This window comes from Heterocephalus glaber, unplaced genomic scaffold, assembly GCF_053883595.1.
Source record: "Heterocephalus glaber isolate CG9 unplaced genomic scaffold, H.glaber_assembly_v1.0 deba00000347, whole genome shotgun sequence".
NCBI lineage: Eukaryota > Metazoa > Chordata > Mammalia > Rodentia > Bathyergidae > Heterocephalus > Heterocephalus glaber.
Genome location: NW_028258143.1, coordinates 29,985,229 through 30,005,067, shown reverse-complemented (window position 1 = coordinate 30,005,067; position 19,839 = coordinate 29,985,229).

The following is a 19,839-nucleotide window of genomic DNA, read 5'->3' as shown; positions in this document are numbered from 1 at the left end:
GCTTTCTTCCTCTCTCCTTCCCTCCCTCCGTCTTCCTCTCTCTATTCAATCCATGACTGGTTCGTGACCCTCTATAGACTGGGCTGCTTGAGTGCAGGGATATGTCATGTTGGTATTCATACCCCAATCTTGCTTCACAGAACGGTGTGAACTGAGCCTGGGTGCCTTGTCAGTTCTCACATGGGCAAGTAAATGACTGACAGCACCTGGAGATGGCTGGCATCTTGCAAGAGGACCTCGCATCTGGGCCTCACTCTTTACAAGTGCCTGCCTGTGTCCTGCTCTGTGAAGGCTATGTTTGCCTCCCCTCCCACCCACAGTGATGTCACTGTCACCCTTTCTCCACCCAGCAGTCAGAAGGACTTTTTATTCATTCACTTCCTCAGGTGGTGGACTCAGGTTAGTGCCTCTGAAAAGCCTCTGGAGTCCATGCCCATGTTTCTCTTCTGAGCACCATGTCTGTACTCTCTGGAACCTTCCCAGAGTCCACACAGTCTGGAAGTTAATAAAAATAATCCCAACTGCTGCAGCCTGAACAGCCCCATGGCCACCTTACCTACACGCAGCAGGGGCCCCTCTATCCTCTCTAAACATGGCCAGCCCAGACCTTGCCCAGCCTAGGGCTGGTGTGCTCATGGTGCCCTCTGCCTGGAGCGCTCCCTCCTGACAGATTCTCTCACTTGCTCCAGCTCTTGCTTCAGAGGCCTCCCTCTTCCCACTTTCTGCAGGGTCCCAATCCTCTCTGCCCATTCCCAATAGTGTCATCCTGCTGTGACCTTTGTTGCCAGCTCACACTCAGCTTTTGTTTTATTCATTTGTTTGATTTGGAAGGCTCACTTCACACTTTGTTACTGGCACTGCCAGCTGGCCCACAGATGCTCATAGGCCCCCTCTCCATAGTCAGCCAATGTTCACTTTCTGCCATATTTGCTTTTTAAGATAGCATTTTATACTATATAAATATAGAATGTAGAATATTTTATATAACAAATGTATTTTACATATGATAAAATGTATATTGTATATTTTATACAGAAAAACATTTGCCTTATAGTTATTTGCTTTTGTCACTGTTTTGGCCTATTCCAGTGATGGCGAACCTTTTAGAGATTTCAATGATACACATAGCCTGCTGCAGCATGCGTGCCAGAGGTCTGCCACCCTTGGCCATTCCCTTCTTGACCTTCCCAGAAGAAGTTCCTCCCTGAATTACCTCTATATCCCTCCCACTTATGTTATGGAACTTTCACGATAAATATATGGTCCCCCAACTATCTATAACATTGCTTTCTACATTTGCTTTTGTGCTCACTTCAATATGCTGCTTGCAGTTATTTCTCTGTATCCTATCTTCCAGGCCCACATTGTCATCAAACATAGGTCTGGTTGATTCTATGAAAGTGCTCTGCAGAGTTCTGACCACCCCACCATTTATTTGCCCTATGCTTCCTAATAGCACTGGTTCTATTTCCAGTAACACAAGCACGGCAGTGATGAGGATGCCACTTGGAGTTTCTGTCTGCACACTTGTGATGATTCTGTAAAAATCAATTGGCTCATCACTAGGACACATTGTCAGCTATGCAAGATGCACTGAGTGACCCCACAGGGTATTCACCATGCACTTGCCCAGATGTATAGGAGGGCCATGCCCAAGTGACCAGGGAGCCACCAGAGGAGACCTGAGGCCCCAGAATGGGCTAGTCTATTATCAGCTGATGCAAGGTTTGCTCAGTTCATTCAGGCACTGCTGTGGAAGAGGACTATGCTTTGGTGACGACATCACATTGAGAAAGATTCAGGTTTATGCATCCACCTAGATGATGGGGTCAACAAATAGCTTCAGTCCACTTGGCTGTACAGGACACCTCAATTGCCTTTCCTGACTAGGTGTAGCGAAGCCATGTATTGACTCCATTACTGTGACACCAGGGTCCAGTGATGCTGGTAGGAGTGGTACGTCACCTCCAGGCACTGCTCATGTGCTGCTTACTGGAACCTGTCGCATCAAGGCAAGCACCTTCTTCAAATAGAACTGAGATGGGAGGAATCCCTTGTATTCAACATCAGCTATCTGATTCCCCTGGAGCTACCCCCAGAGAACAAAGAATTTTCCTCTCAAACAACATGTAAGAGCATGGGATACCCTTGCTGTGCACATTGTCACATCTGATGCTTGCATGACTACCAAATGGAAGGCCTCAGTCAGGCACAGTACACCCAGAACCAGAGAGGAGGCCCCTCACAGGGCCAAGGACAGAGTGAGGTCATCTCATCCCTGCTGAAAAGGGCTCACTTTCCTTCTTCCATCGCTTGGGAAGCAGTGAGAGTCACAGAGTTCTTAGGACTAGCATTCCTAGTAGACAGGGTGTCATTGGTATAGTTCATTCCACAGTGGGTCTGTGGTGCAAACAGGAGTTGGATGCAGGCTCTGCCCTGAGGGAGCTTGCAACTGGGAAGGGGAGGAATGTGTATAGCCAGCCCACAGTACAAAGGGAAAAGTCTTTCCAAAATCCCCACAAAGTGCCAAGTGGACTGCCAGAGCAAGTGAGCTTTCATTTGATATGGGAGGAGAAAGGAGTTTTGGGGTGATCTGGGACAGTGCAGTTTGTGGGAGAATGCAAAAGCCACAGGTAAACAGAAACTGTGGATGAGGGGAAGAATAGTACCAGCCATGTTTGTTTGATTTTTTTTAATCTTTCTTTTTTTACATTTTATTTTATTTTTCATGGTTTTGGAGCCATAATTTTAGGTCCTGGGTGTGGAGATGCAAGCTGATCAAGGCAGAATCAAAGTTTGTTCTGCCACCTTGTGACAAAACTGAGGGCAATTTATTCCTATCCTGGGCAGCAAAATGCAAAGAGAATGGAAAGGTGTGTAGCATCTGGCCTTAGCCTCAGTTGAAATGGAGGGCTTAGCCTACAGAGCCTATGCAGAGAGCTGCCTGGGGCAATGGTTATGGTCTGGTTTAGCACCAGCTGGAATGAGTCTTGGCACATTCCTGGTGCTGCAGGTGACATGCATGTAGAACACATCACCTCTGAGTGATGCTGCCTCCTCATCTGTGAGGTGGGTTAGGTCAGCCTGTCCCTGAGGCAGCTGCAAGTCAGCAGCAGGCTTGCTGTGCTCCACACACACAGCCTGCCCAGCACTTGGATTCTGCTTGCAGCTCTGTACTCTAGTGATCCTCCCAAGTCCACATCCAAGACCAAAACAGACTACCTCCTGGAAGCAGCTTGGAGCCAGAAGCAGGTATAGAACGGTTAGGGCTGTGATCCACCAGGAGCAGGATGCAGACAGGCACACAAAGGGCAGACCTGGGCCTGAGCCCTGAGCTCCTATGCTAGGCTTGGTTTTCCTTGGGCTCAGGTTGCTCATCTTTATGAGCTGGCATGTGGGAGACAGCAATGCTGGAAGACCCTGGCCACAACCTAGGTGCCCTCAGAAGCAGCCCAGATGGAAGGCAACAAATGCCTGCATCACTGCATTCCAAGGTCCTTGCACCTACCAGATTTCCCTTAATGTGATTTTCCTGAAGCACTGCCTTTGTCCTCAGACCAGCTCTCATTGTGCCCTGGCCCTATCCGGTGGTCACTCCTGCTTCTGTGACCCTCCATGCCCGTCAGGGGTGCCTCTGAGCTATCATTAGGTTTCTTGTCCTCCCCACACTGTCCACTCCCTCCAGCTTCCCTACAGTGTTCTCAGTCTTATCCTTTACATCTCTAATCATACTGGGATGAGCACATTATTTATTTTTTGTTGTTGTTGTTAAATTCTTTTATTGGTACATTGTAGGTATACAACACAATTACATTTCTCATTGGGAATTGTACCTTTATATAATGCATCTTGGTTCTTATTTTTTCCCCATTCCTAGCCCCCCCTTCACCCCCTCCCCCCTTCCCTATTTACAAAGACTTTATTTCCATTTTTTCCATTTCTCATCATTTTTCCTTTCCTTTCTTTCCTTTCCCCTGCCCCTCCCACTACCCCTACCCCTTTGGACCTTTTCTTCCTATTTTACATTATCGATCATTCATTCTAATCATTGGTACATTTTAGGTATACAATATAATGACATTCATCATTGGAAATTTGCACCTTTACATAGTCGCTCTTGGTTCTTGTTTTTCACCCTTGCCCAGCCCTCCCTTCAACCCCTCCAGTCCTCCCTATTTACAAAGATTTTGTTCCTATTTTTCCATTTTCTCATATTAATCCCACTCCCTTCTATCCTTTCCCCTAGCCCTCCCACTTCCTTCCCCTTTGCCCCTTTTCTTCATATTTCATATTACCTATTATACATTTTACTCCTTATTACACTCTCAGTTTCTCACACCAGAGAAACTATTTGGTATTTATACATGTGTGTCCTATTTATTTCACTTAAGAGTATCGCCTCAATGTGCATCCACTTAGCTATAAATGTCTCTCATTTCTCATTTTTTATGGCTCAGTAGTACTCCATTTTATTTAAAAAACCCACATTTTCTTTATCCAATCTCCAGTTGATGGGCATTTGAGCTGTTTCCAAGTTTTAGCTATCACAAACTGTGCTGCTATGAACATGGGTGCACATATATCATTGTGGTATGATTCTTTTAATTCTTTGGGGAAGATCCCCAGCAGTGGAATAGTGGGGTCAAATGGGACTTCCAGTCCTAGTTCTTTGAGGTATCTCCATACTGATTTCCACAGTGGTTGTACCAGTCTCCACTCCCACCAGCAGTGGAGCAGGGTTCCTCTTTCCCTACAGCCCCACCAGCATTTGTTATTGGTTGATTTCATGATAGCAGCCATTCTTTCTGGAGTGAGGTGAAATCTCAGTGTTGTTTTCATTTGCATCTCTCGAATGACCAGCAAGGTTGAACATTTTTTCATGCATTTATTTGCTATTTCTACTTCTTTGTCTGAGAAATGTGTTCATTTCAGGTGCCCATTTTTGGATTGGGTCTTTAAATTTGGGAGGTCTGATCTTTTTAAGTTCTTTATAGATTTGAGATAGTAGACCTTTGTCTGAGGAAGAGCAGGTGAAGATTTTTTCCCACATTGTGGGTTGTCTCTTCACGCTGCTGGTGGTTTCTCTTGCTGTGCATTTTTAATAAGAAGAGATCTTACTTGTTGATTGTTTGTGCTAGTTCCCGGGTAACTGAGGTTTAGTTAGCACATTATTTCTTTCAGTTTTTAAAGGATTGTGGTAAAATATGCAGAATGTGAATTAACATTTTGACCATGTTAAGCACATTGTAGCTTAACATGTGCTCTAGTGGCTTTGTGTACATTGGCTCTGTCGTGCAGCCCTCACTACTGTCTATCTCCAGAACTTTCTCTTTTTTTGAGACAGAGTCTTGCTATGTTGCCGAGGCTGCTCTCTAACTCTGGGCTCAAGTGATCTTTTCACCACAGCTCACCAGTAGCTGGAACCATGGGCATGTTCCATCACATAATCCTGTTGCCAGAACTCTTTCATCTTCTCAAACTGAAACTCTGTACCTTTCCACCTGAACTACCTTCCCTCAGCATCTGACAGCCACCATTCTACTTTTTGTCTCTACAAATCTGACTTCTCTAGGTGCTAAGATGAGTGCAGTGCACTCCATTTGTCCTTTTGTGTCTGACTTATTTTACTTAGCGTAGTGTCTTTAATGTTCATCTTCATTGTAGTGTGTATCAGAATTCCACCCCTTTTTAAGGGCAAATAATATTTCATTTTATGCAAATACCACATTGTGTTTATTCATTTACCCCTGGGTAGACACTTGCATTTTTTCCACCTCTTGGCTCTCATGAATAATAGTGCTAAGAACATGCTGTATAAATATCTCTTCAAGACTCTGCTTTCGGTTCTTCTGGGTATATCTTCAGAAGTGGAATTGCTGCATCATATGGTCATTCTTATGTGTAATATTTTAAGAAACTTACTTTTTATGAACTGCTATAATTCTATTTAATTTTTCTTTTCTCCTCTTCCTCTTCCTCCTCCTCCCCTTTTCTCTTCTTTTTCCTCTTCTCTTCCTCCTCCCCCCTCCTGTTCTCCCCCCACTTTTTGCTCTTCCCCCTCCTTTTTTGCCTCCTTCTCCTTTTCATTTTTCCTCTTCCTCCCTCTCTTCTTTTCTATTTTCTTCTTTTTCCCCCTCCCATCCCCCTTCCTCCTCCCCTTCCTTCTCCTCTTCCTCCTCCTCCCTCTTCTTCCTCCTCTTGAGAAAAGCAGCCACTCACAGCAGCTACACACATAGGGTTCCAATCTCCATACACGCTCACCAACTCCTTATGGTTTTGATTTGAATTTCCTTAATGATTAATGACACTGAACATGTCTTCTTGTGTTTATTGGCCATTTTTATATGCTTCTTAGAGAAATGTCAATTCAGTTCCTTTGCCCATGTTTGAAATAAGTTGTTTGATTTTTTTGCTAATTATAGAACCTTTAAAAAATATATTCAGATGCGTAGTTTACAAATATTTTCTCCCATTCAGTAGGTTGCCTTTTCACTCTGCTGATAGTGTCTTTGATACAAAAATGTTAAAATTAATTAAATTAATGAATTAAATCTATTTATTTCTATGCTTTTGGTGTCAAATGAGGGAAATCATTATTAAATCCAATGCCGTGAAGCTTTCTCCCTATTTCATTCTGACAGTTTTATAGTTCTAACTTAAATATCTTACATTTAGGTACTTAAGCCACTCTGTATTAATTTTGGATATGATATATGGTAAGAGTCCAACTCCATTCTTTTTTTTTTTTTTTTGGTACCAGTGATCGAACTCGGGTCCTTGCGCTTCCAAGGCATGCACCAGCACCACTGAACTAAATCCCCGGCCCCAAACTCCATTCTTTTGCATGTGCATATTTCAATATTATTTGTTGAAAGTTTATCTTTTACCCATTGAGTAGTGTCCTGACATCCTTGATGAAAATCACTGAATAGAAATTAATGGTGTTGCTCAGTGGTAGAGTACATGCTTAGCATGTGGAAGGCCCTGTGTTCATTCCCAGCACCATCACAAAAAAAATTAATTTAAAAAATAAATCTACTGGATATATATGTATATGTAAGCATTCATTTCTGGGATCTCTATTCTGTTCCATTGGTCCCTCTGTCTGTCTTTATTCCAGCACCATACTAGGCTATTATAGCTTTGTGGTAAGTTTTTTAAACCAGGAAATGTGAGTCCTCCAACGTTGTTCTTCTTTCTCAAGATTGTTATGGCTCTGCAGGGTCCCTGAAGATATCATATGAACTTTAGGACTGATTTTTCTATTTCTTTAAGAAAAACTGGGAGGATTTAGATAAAGATTGCCTTGAATTGTGGATTGCTTTAGGTAATTTGGACATTTTAGCAATATTGTCTTACAACCCATGAACATGAAATGTCTTTCTATTTATGTCTATCTTGTTTAATATCTTTCAGCAGTGTTTTACAGTTTTCAATATATAGGTCTTTGACTTCCTTTTATATTAGCAGAGATTGGAGTTCTTTATTCCATCATCTTTAGCTTCTTTATGTTTTTTCACTGACTTTGTTTATATGTTCTTTTATCATTCGCTGATAGTTATGATTTGCTTGCTATAGCTAATAACTTTGAATTTGTCTTTTGGCACTTCTATTGGTTATTTGAAAGGCAGAAAGTTCTTCATTAAAATGAAAACTGAAAAATTTTCTTCCTAAAGTATTAATGGATTATTTAGTCACATTTAACTCTATTTCCTCCTGTTTTCCTTTGTGTGTTGGGGGGGTGGTATGGGATTGAATCCAGGGCGTCTTGCGTGCCAGGTGCTGTACCACTGAGTTACCTCCCCAACTCAACTCTACTTCTTCTTAATAGGTATACTGTGTCAGATGAGGATTTCATGTAGATAAACACGTATGTACCCACTCATTCCAAATAAATTCTGTTACATCATTAAAAGTGTCACATGGAGAGCAACTATATATCATGCTAAGAATGTTTTCAATCTAGGATATATAAAGAATTTCCACAAATCTATTTTAAAAGGAATGGGACATTGGGCTGGAGATTTAGCTCAGTGTTTCTGCCACCTGCTTTGCAAGCCCAAGGTCCTGAATTCAATACCCGGCACCAAAAAAAAAAAAAAAAAAAAAGGGAACAGGACATGAAACCTCAAAGGAAAATGACAAATTGGGATACATGATTTGAAGACAGAATTAACCAAAGGACTAGTAAACCCATAAGAGATGCTCAGTTTCATTAATATCAGAAATTACCTGTAAGGATCACAAGGTCAAGCCTAGACTAGGCAACATAGCAACTTGGCAATACTCTAACTCAAAATAAAAATAAAAAAGGCCTTGGAATGTAGCTCAGTGTGAAGGCCCTGGGTTCAATCCCCAGTACCACAAACAAATAAAAATAAATAAAGGTTGCATATAAAAATTAAAGTAAGACTGTATCTTACCCTTATAACTCTGTAGCCAAAAAATAAACAATGTCTTAATACTGAATACTAGTGAGGACATGGGTAGCTAACAGTTAGTGCTGGTGAGGTTATAAATGGGCACATTGGATCAGGAAAACGTGTTAGAAACACATGGTGATGTGGTGCAATCCAGAGCACTCCCAGGTATATTCTCCAAAGAGCCTCTCACAGGGCACCACAGGGAGAAATGTACAAATACATTCAATGCACAGAAGCATAGGCAACAAACTGTGATACTTAAAATTAATTGAAATGTGAGTTTAACTACTACAGCATATGTAGCCTGCCCAAAACAATATTGGAAAAAAGCACAATAGAACACATACAAAAATAGGTTATACAAATGAAATTCTAATTCATGGCTGTCTATGCAATGGATTAATGGGATTAGAGAAAATCTGGGAGGTGGCCTTGACTGGACCATCTTATTGTCAGACAGGGAGCAGGGCTTTCTTTCCTTATTATTAATGTGCAAATGACTGTATGTTAATTGTATATATTTTTCTTGATTTTTTCATCCCTCTCTTCTTCTTCTTCTATTTTATTTTTACTGGGCTACATACCCAGGCCTTTATTTTTTCATTAAAAAGGTTTTAAAATTTATTAGTACATGTTTGCAGTACATAATGTTTACATTCTTTGTGGGGAATTGGTACATGTACATAATATATCTTAATTACCTTTTCTTATCCCTTGTCCCTTTCCTCCCTCCCCTCTTCATCCATCTCTAGATTCCCTTTTCCTTCTTTTTTGTGGTACACTCAGCCACTTATTTTTTTATTTGGAGACAGTGTCTCATTAAGTCACTGAATTAGCCAGGTGGGGATCTAGCTTAGGATCTTCCTGCTTCAGCCTCCCAGAGTGCTGTGGTTACAGGAATACACCACAACACCTGGCTTGTGCACAAGTATTTAGACTATTGCTAAATGCATATTTATCAAAATTTGGAAAATTTTCAAATATATTTATTTTTAATATGTTCCAATTTTTTTTGGAATACAATACTGTTACATTCATCTTTGGGATCTTGTACCTTTACATGATGTATCTTGGTTCTTATTTTTTCCCCATTCCTCCACCCTCCCTTCACCCCCTCCACCCTTCCCTATTTACAAAGACTTTGTTCATGTTTTTACTTTTGTCCAATTTTTTCTTTTCCCTTCTTTCCTTCCCCCCTTCCCTCCCACTTGCCCTATTCCTTTAAACATTCTCTTCCTATTTCACAATATCAATTATACATTTTGATTCTTATTTACACTTTTAGGGTATCATCAGCAAATAATGACAGTATAACTTCTTCCTTTCCTATCTTTACTTCTTTTATTTCTTCCTCTTTTCTAATTGCTGTGGCTAATGTTTCCAAAACTATATTGAACAAGAGTGGTAATAGTGGACACCCTTGTCTTGTTCCTGATTTTAGCATAAAGGTTTTCATTTTTTGACCATTTAGTATGATGTTGGCTGTTGGTTTTTCATAGATAGCCTTTATCAAGTTGAGAGAAAAACCATTTATTCCAATTTTCTGCAGGGTTTTTATCATGAATAGGTGTTGAATTTTATCAAATGCTTTTTCTGCATCTATTGAGATGATCATATGGTTTTTGTCCTTGACTCTGTTAATATAGTGTATTATATGTTTTGATTTATGTATGTTGAACCATCCTTGCATCCCTGGGATAAATCCAACTTGGTCAGGGTGTATGATCTTCTTGATGACCCTCTGTATTCTATTTGCCAGTATCTTACCAAGGATTTTTGCATCTATGTTCATTAGAGAGATTGGCTTGTAGTTCTCTTTTTTGGTTGGGTCTTCTCCTGGTTTTAGAATAAAAGTAATACTTGCTTCCAGGAATGAATTTGGAAGTATTGCTTCCCTTTCAATTTCATTGAAAAGTTTTAAGAGTAGTGGCAATAGTTCTTTAGATGTTTTGTAGAATTCAGCCATGAAGCCATCAGGACCTGGGCTTTTTTTTGTTGGTAGATTTTAGTTATGTTTTCAATTTCACTGATTGTAATTGGAGTGTTTAGGATTTTTATATCTTATTTGTTCAACTTTGGTAATTCATATGTATCTAGGAATCTGTCCATTTCTTCTGTTTTCTGTTTTATTAGAGTACAGGTTCTCAAAGTAGGTATTGATGATCCTCTGGACTTCTGCTGGATTTGTTGTGACTTCACCTTTTTTGTTCCTAATTGCATGTATTTGAGTCTTTTTTTCCCCTTTTTTTGATAAGGTTGGCTAAGGGTTTATTGATTTTATTTATTATTTCAAAAAACCAACTCTTTGATTTGTTGATTTTTTTGTATCATTCTCTTGGTCTCCATTGCACTGATTTCTGCTCTGATCTTTATAATTTCCTCCCTTTCATGAGCTTTGGGTTTGTTGTGCTCTTCTTTTTCTTTTTCTTTTTTTTTTTTTTTGGTACCGGGGAATCAAACGCAGGTCCTTGTGCTTGCACAGCAGGTGGTGGAACCACTGAGCTAAATCCCCGGCCCATATGCTCTTCTTTTTCTTGGAGCTTAAGATTCAGCATTAGGTTTTTTTGGTTTTTGGTGTTTTTTTTAAGGTGGAAAGGTTTATTTAGCTCAGTTTGTAGAGGTTTCAATCCATAATCATCTGCCTTCAAGGAAAGGTGGCATAGCAGAAGGACATGGCAGAGGAGAAACAGTCCATGGCAAGCAAGCAAGAGACAGTAAAACAGCAAACAGCAGCAGCAACTTGGCTTCCCCTCTCTCCCTTTATATTCCATCCATTTTTTTCTTAAATTCCTTTATTGGTACATTTTTAGGTATACAATACATTTACATTTATTTTGGGGTGCTTGTACCTGTACATGATGTGTCTTGGTTCTTATTTTTTCCCCATTATCTGTGCGCCCTTCACTCCCTATTTACATACTTTGTTTCCATTTTTTTTTCTTTTCTCATAATTTTTCCTTTCCCTTCTTTCCTTTCCCCTTTCCCTTCCACCACCCCTACCCCTTTGGACCTTTTCCACTTTCAAAATATCATTTATTAGTTATTAATCCTTTTAGTCCTTATTTACACTCTCAGTTTCTCACATAAGAGAAACTATTCGGTATTTATACATGTGTGTCTTATTTATTTCACTTAAGAGTATGGGCTCAATATGCATCCATTTAGCTATAAATGACTCTAGTTTCTCATTCTTTATGGCTGAGTAGTACTCCATTTTATTAAAAAAACCACATCTTCTTTATCCAGTTTCCAATTGATGGGCACTTGGGCTGTTTCCAAGCTTTAGCTATTACAAACTGTGGTGCAATAAACATGGGTACACATATATCTCTGTGTTATGATCCTTTTAATTCTTTTGGGAAAATATCCAGATTTGAACTCTCTCTGTTTTCCTAGCGTGGAAATTCACTGCTATGAATTTCCCTCTAAAACTGCTTTCATTGTGTCCCATAGATTCTTGTATGTTGTACTGGCATTATCATTTAATTTTTAAAACTGTCTAATTTCTTGTTTAATTTCCTCTACTACTCATTGGTTGTTCAGGAGAGTTATTCAATTTCCGTGTTTGTGGAGTTCTTGTGGTTTCTTATGCTGTTGATTTCCAGTTTAATTGCACTATGGTCTGATAATATACACAGGATAACTTCAATTCCTTTGCATGTACTTAAGCATGTCCTATGAAATAGCATGTGATCTATTTTGGAGAATGACCCGTGTGCAGCTGAAAAGAATGTATATTCTCATTTTGTGGGGTAGAACACTCTGTAGACATCTATTAAGTCCATTTGTTCAAAAGCTTGGTTCAGTTCTAGTGTTTCATTGTTGATTTTTTGTCTAGATAATCTGTCTATTTGTGACGGGGGGTATTGAGATCCCCCGCTATAATTGTTTTAGTATTTATTTGGTTTTTCATGTCCCCTAATACTTGTTTTGTACAGTTGGAGGGATTAGTATTTGGGGCATATATATTTATGATTGTCATCTCTTCCTCTTGGACTGTTCCCTTTACAAGGATGTAGTGACCTCCTTTGTTTCTATTAATGAGTTTTGGTTTGAAATCTACTTTGTCTGCAAATAAGATAGCTACTCCTGCTTTTTTCTGGGTTTCTGTCACATGGAGAACTGTTTTTGATCCTTTCACTTTCAGTCCATGAGTTTCTTTTTGAACTAGGTGTGTTTCTTGTATATAGCATATTGTTGGATTTTGCTTCTTAATCCATTCTGCCATTCTATTTCTTTTGTTTAGTGAGTTGAGACCCTTAACATTGATGGTTATAACTGATATTTATTAACTTATCATTGTCATGTTATCTTCTTGTTGTTGGTTCTTTTTTCTTTTTCTCCCTCTCCCTTTAATTTCTTCCCTTGCCTGATGAATTTGCTCTGTTAGGCCTCATGGAGTTGTGACCTTCGTTGTCTTTTTCTAGGCCATTGTTTAGAATTGTTTGGCATGCTGGTTTGGTAGTCATGAAGTTTCTCAGGTGTTCTTTGTCATGGAAGTATCTTGTTTCCCCATTAGTTTTGAAAGATAGTTTTGCAGGATACATCAGTCTAGGTTGGAGGTTGTTTTCTTTTAGGGCTTGAAATACCTCACTCCAGGCTCTCCTTGACTTGAGGGTTTATGTTGAGAAGTCTGCTGTGATTCTGATGGGCTTCCCTTTGTATGTGATTTCTTTCTTTTCTCTAACTGCTTGTAAGATTTTGTTCTTCTGTTGGGTTTCACGGATCTTTATTATATGTCCAGGTGTAGTTTTTTTTGATCATGGCTAGTTGGAGTCCTATATGCCTCCCTCATCTGTATGCCAAATTCTTTTGCTCTATTTGGGAAGTTTGCTGACATTAATTCTGTGAGCAGTTTTTTTTTTTATGTCATTTGTACTTTCTCCTGATTTTTCATGGATTCCTATCAGTCTTATATTATTCTTCTTTGCATTGTCCAGGAGCTGCTTGATCAATTTCTCATGGTCCCTGACTATTTTTAAGAAATCTTTTTATGGTCACTGACAATCCTGTCTTCTATATCTTATATCGTGTCTTCACATTCACTCAATCTGCTGTGCATACTTTCAATGGAGTTTTTAATCTCCTGAATATCTGTTTGAATCTGTTTCCTGGATTCCATTTCTTTCCTATGTTGGACATTCATGGTTTCCATTTCGTTCCTATGCTGGGCATTCATGGTTTCCATCATGGTCCTGAGCTCATCTATTTTTTTTTAATGTGTTTCTGTTCTAGAGTCTCTAATCATGTCTTTTATTCTGCTCGCCATCTCTGTGGTTATCTGGGAAATTATTTCATTTTTAAATTTTCTAGAGCCTCATTCATCTGTTTTGTTACTTCCTGTGCCATCAGTGCAGGGTGTCCAGGTGATTGATTATCAGACTTTACCACACTGTTTCCCCCAGAATTTGCCTGTGGTGAGCTGGTAGCCTGATTTTGTGCCTTGCTTAGGTGTCTTCTCATTAGGCCAGGAAGGACAACTGATTAGATCAATCACAACACCTTAGCCCAAGTGATACAATCAGCAACAACAATAGCCTCAAGCACAGTTCAGAAAATGACAATCTGTGGTAGTTATTAATCTATCACTTTTAAACATGTGAATTAAATCAAAATCAAGGACCAGCCCAAAATATGTCTATAGTGAATAAACTCTTCAATATAGCAACTTTGCCCTCAGGGATGAGGACTTAGAAGGAGTTAGGGAGGGAGGGGTAGCTATGTGGGATAGAGAAAGGTTAGAAGTGAGGCCAGAGAGCACAGGAAAATCATGCAAACTCTATGAAGCTGTTGAAGAGAAGAAAAGACAGAACAAAAGAACAAACACAAGAACAGAACACCCTAACAGCAATAGGGAGGCTAGAAGCTGTATTTACTTTCCTTTAAAACTAATGATAGTTGAGAGAAGGAAAAAGAGAAGAAAAGAAAAGAAGAAGAAATTCTTATTATGGCCAGAACAGGAACAAAAAGAGAGATGAAGAACAATTGGGGGGGGGGGAAGAAGGGAGAGGGAAAAAAAGAAAAATTTGGAAAGAGTAGAAAAAATAAAAATTAAAAATAGAAAAAAATAATAATTTTGAGAATAACAAAGAATAAAAATGAAGGGCCTCCTTCAGGGTATGTCTCTGCTGTCACAGTACACAACATGGACAGCAGTGTGCAGATATAAATCAATGAGGCTCAGCAAGCCAGCAGCAGATCCATGAGATTCAAGCTGATTTCTGGCTCGAAGTCCCAAGTTGAGCTCTCTGCCCTCCTGCAGGGTTGAGCTCTATAAGGTTCTACTGCAGGTTCCAGCTGCCCTTCCCCTTAAGATAGTACAGGTTTCAATGGGAGGTGATGATCCCTCCAACTTACCAACTATGGTGGTCTGGTGTGCCTTTATTACAGAGGTTCTCTTCACTTTTCCAGTGGGCTTCAGTTTTCATCAAGGAGCCTGAGGCCCTGTTTCTGTTTTCACTTCTGCTCTATCTTCTGGCACTCAGGACAAGGGCCTTTATAATCCTCTGTGCCTCTGCAGTTTGGAAGCAGGTACCAATGCAGCCAGGAGAGGGGGTGGTGGTGGAGGGGGGCTGGCTGGGGTGGTGCTGCAGGTGCCAGCAGGGCTCTGCTCATCTCTGGGAGGCAGGGTGGGGGTGTTGGGTGGCCCATCTCTCTCTTCTTATTCATGAAAAGGAGATAATAGCTGAGCCAGTTTCACATAAATTGTATGTTTTTTTAAAGCTTAAGTTTTGTCATGGTGTGTGCACAGTTGTTATTTCTTTCCATGATTTTTACAGTAAGTCTCTATTATTTCAAATGAATTCAAAAAATATTTTGTTTTCTCTAAAGCATAGTAATTGTAATTACAGCTATAATTCATTATAATTATCAATGAATTTAGGATTAAATTACCTATTAAGAGAAACTTAGAATTTCATATAAATTTCTAAAGTACTGCACATGTTCCTTGATAAGTTTGAAAAATTCCTGCTAAAGTTAAGAAAACATTAAAGAGCAAGAAAGAGGAAGGAAGAAAAGATGGAAAGAAAAAAAAATACTTCAGAGAGATAAAACAGCCAAATATTTTAGAGTAGATAAAAGTAATTAACTTATAAATATATGCATTATTACATGTATAATTTTAAGACTCATACCTATATTTATTATTTGTATTCATAGTACATTAACATTGTTGGTGCACTTTTCTGCTTCTTTTTTGCTAGAAAGAGAACATTCTGAACTAAAATCTTGTGTCCAATTTGTAGTATTTATCTCAAAGGAAACTGTGGTAGGCAGAATTCTAAGAAAAAGTGCTCTTGGGGAAGTCAGAACAGACTAATATTGGTCTAAGTCACTTAAAATAGAATTGGGAAGCTATTGTTAATCATATCTCAGACATACTCTCAACTGAACTTTTGAACTGGGCTGCAAACCTGCTCGACTTGACCTTTGAAATAGTGTTAATTTATGCTGTTTTGAAATAAGGGATACATTCCACATACTACCCATAAATTGAGACTACACCTAACTCCTTCCTTGCAAGACAGTTTGACCTTCATCAACACCAATCATAATTTTTAACAAGTGATGAAATTTTCAACTATTCCTTGTGGTTTGAAGCTATAAATACTGCCATATTTTGTAAAAGCTCAGAGGGTATTTTCAAGACTGCTTCAATCTGTGTTTTCCCGAATTGTAATCCTATTTACCTTCAAATAAATATAACTTTCTTTGTTCTTGGTTAGATTGAGTTTATTCTAGGGCAACATCTTAGTGATCCACATCCTTATATAGTTCTTGGCCTTCAAGGTTTGAGAGACTATGAATATGATGAGCTATCACTCCCATGATTACATGTTTTATGGCACTTTAAGAAAGGAAGATTATTATTTAAAGAAGGGTGACTATCTTGACCTAATTGTGTGTGAGTCTTTTACCTCTGGGCCTGGAAGTTACACACAGGTTGGAGATTCAAAGTCTAAAGAGAATTTAGTGCTGGAATCTTCCTGCCAGCCTTGGTGAAGTGTCTGTGACAATGAGGCCTATGGGAAGAGCCTATGAACAGTATGCAGGATCTGTACATGGAGAGTGGCTCTCAACAGCAAATGCATATCTCAATCACTCAACTGTGAGAAACTGAATTTTACCAAAAGCCTAAATGAGCTCAGAAGCAGTTTCTTCCTCTGAGCCTTCAGTGACTGTATAGCCAGCTGACAACCTGAATGAGATCATGCATAGTCAGGCTGTGGAAACTTGTGTAATGATAAATTTGTGATGCTCTAAGTCACTGGCTTTGTGGTTATTTGTTATACAGTGCATTAGCTAGCTTTCCATTACGACAAAAAATACCTGACCTAATCAGCTGACAAAGAGAAGTTTTTTGGCTCACAGTTTTGGTGGTTTCAATCCATGATTAGTTAGCCCTGTTACTTTTGGGCCTATGGTGAGGCAGCACAGCATGGGGGCAGCACATACCAAACCCTTAATCTCATGGTTGGGAATTGAACAGGAGAGGAAGAAGAGGTGGCCTTCCACTATACCTGCAAGGACACACTCCCATTAGACTCCACCTCTTAAAATTCCACCCCCCACCCAGGCCACTAAGTTGGGGAATGAACCTTCTACACATGGGCCTTTGGGGGACATTCCAAATCTGAGGTACAGTGCATAGCAATAGAAAACTGCTACTGTTTGGATCCAGAACATTTCCCCAAAGGCTGCTGCATTGAAGGCTTGGACACAGCCTGTGGTGCTGGAAGGAGTTGGTGGAACATTTTGGAAATGGGACTGGAGGAGGAAAATTCGGTTATTGCAAGTGTGGGCTCTGTACTCTCCCTTTGCTTCCTGGCTGCTATGAAGAGAGCAGCTAGCCTCCTCTGCCACACACTTCTGCTTCAGCCCCAAAAGCAACAGGACCAAGTGACCATGGTCTGAAACCTCTGAAACGGTGAACCTAAATAAATCTTTTCTTCTTATAATTTTATTATCTCATGAATTTTGTCACAGTGGTAAAATGTCTAACAAGACATTAATAGAAATTTTGGTTACACGAATTGAATGCTGCTATAACACATAAAGGAGCCCTTCCTTGTCCACAGATGTGTCAAAGACTCCCAGTGAATGCCTGAAACCACGCACAATACCAACTACAACATGTACTTTTTCCTCTACACATACATACCTATGATAAACTTTAATGTATAAGTTGGGAACGGAAGAGATTAACAACAACAATAACAAAATAGAACAATTATAACAAATTGTAATAAACATTTGTGGGTATGGATTTTCTCCCAAAATATCTTATACTTTCACCTTTTCACTTAAAGGAAGCAGTTTTACAATTTCTCTTTGGCATATCCCAATTACCATCATCACTATGCTTGCACTTATGAGTCCTTAATAAGTAAAGTAAGGATTACTTAAACACAACCATTGTGATACTGCAATTATCAATCTGACAACTGAGACAGCTACTATGTACCTAGTAGGCAGGTAGTGTGTGCAGCAAAGTAACACTGGATACAGGGATGATTCATGTCCCAGATGGAGTGGAGCAGGACAGCATGAGATTTCATCATACAACTCAGAATGGTGAGAAATTTAACATTTATTGATTATTTATTGCAGGAGTTTTCCATTTAATATTTTTTGGACCAAAGTTGAGTTTGGTAACTGAAACTGTGGAAAACAAAACCAAAGATGGGTGTGGGGGCTAAAAATGTGTCAGTGATTTTGTAACTAGGATGTGGGTAGAAGTTCTAAGAATTTTGAGGAACATTACCAAAAAAATGTAAATCACCTTAAAGAAAACCTAAATCTCCTTGGACAGACTGTTAATAGAAACCTGGACTTTAAGAATGCTATCAATGAAGGCTCAGAAGGAAATGAGGAATATGTTCTTGGGAATGGAGGAAAGGAAGTCCTAAAGATGGCATGGCAGGACCTGTTCATTGAAGCTGTGTGGCTGGTAAGCTGTCAGTGTCATATTTACATGGATGGCTGGTATTTATTTAAATTTTTTTTCTGGATAGCTGAGAATTATGATACATGACTGTAATCCCACCATTCAGGAAGCAGAGGAAGGAGAAATCCAAGTTTGAGCCCTGTCTGGGGTGCCTAGTGAGTTCAAGTCTAGCATCAACTACATAGCAAAGCCCCGTCTAGGAAAACAGCAAAACAGGCCAGAGGTGGTGGTGCATGCCTGTAATCTCAGTACTTAGGAGGCTGAGGCAGGAGGATCACTACAAGTTCAAGGCCAGCCTGGACTACATAATGAGTTCAAGGCCAGCCTGAACTACATAGTGAGACCCTGTCTCAAAAAACCAAAAGAAAAGAAAAGAAAGAAAAACAACAAAATAAAATTTTAAACAAAGGATTTTAATTTTTTCACTGTTCTAGAGGTACAAAATAAAAAATGAGGGCATCAGTGGACTGTGCTCTGTGTGAAATCTCTAAGGAAGGATCTTCTTGGCCTCCTTAGTTTCCGGTGGTTGTTGGCAATCCTTAGTATTCCTTGGCTTGCATGTGCATTTCACAAATCTCTCCCTCAGTTGTCACACTGTTATTGGAGTTTTATGGAGTAAACCCCAGCTCCCAGGATTCTAACCAACAAAGCTCAGCCACCTCCTCAAAATGCCCACTGAGGAAATGAGCAGTGGTGAAAAACAGGAAAGGAGCAGTAATCTCTGCGGTCACACTGGGAAGGACAGATCAAGAGTTCAGCGGCACAAGATCTGACTTTGAGGTTTGGTGGAAAGGGGTCTGGGGTTTGCAGAACTGGAAGGGTGTATTTCCTGGTCAAGTCATGTTCCGGTCGATTGTCATCTCAGGACTGGGCATGTGAGGTGAAGAGGAAATCAGTTCCACTGGGAAGATTGCCCTGCTTCAGGGGCAGCCTTGGTCCTCACCATGGAATAACTGCTCCATTTATCCGGAGCAGCCTAATCATGGGGTGAATTCTTTACCAGGCTTTGCTTTTCCTGGAGTCCAAGGTGACTGCAAGTTTAGGATAATGACTGGAGACTTCCAGGCACCCCTTGAGGGGTCAGCAATAGGATGTTGTAAAAGCTGGGCCTTGAATGCCCCTGGAAATCTTAAGAATACCTTACTTACTCTTATCTTGAGTCCTCAGTCTTGAAGAGGAATGAGACAGGTTAGTTAAGTTTAGGGTTAATACACCATGTATTACCAGTCTTTAGATAGACACTGCTTAAGTGATTAACACACCTAGCTGATTAACACACCTAGCTGAGCAAGATTGGCACCCAAACAGTTTTTGCTTTGGCAGCACATATACTAAAATAAGATTGGGACCCAAAGAAGTTTTAAGGCAATAAAGAAGACAAAGATAAAATCAAGGCAGAGATGCCAAGCTTTGTCCTGCTTTTAGTTTCCCACTGGGCATCTGTGGGTCCAGCCTCTAAAACCCTGT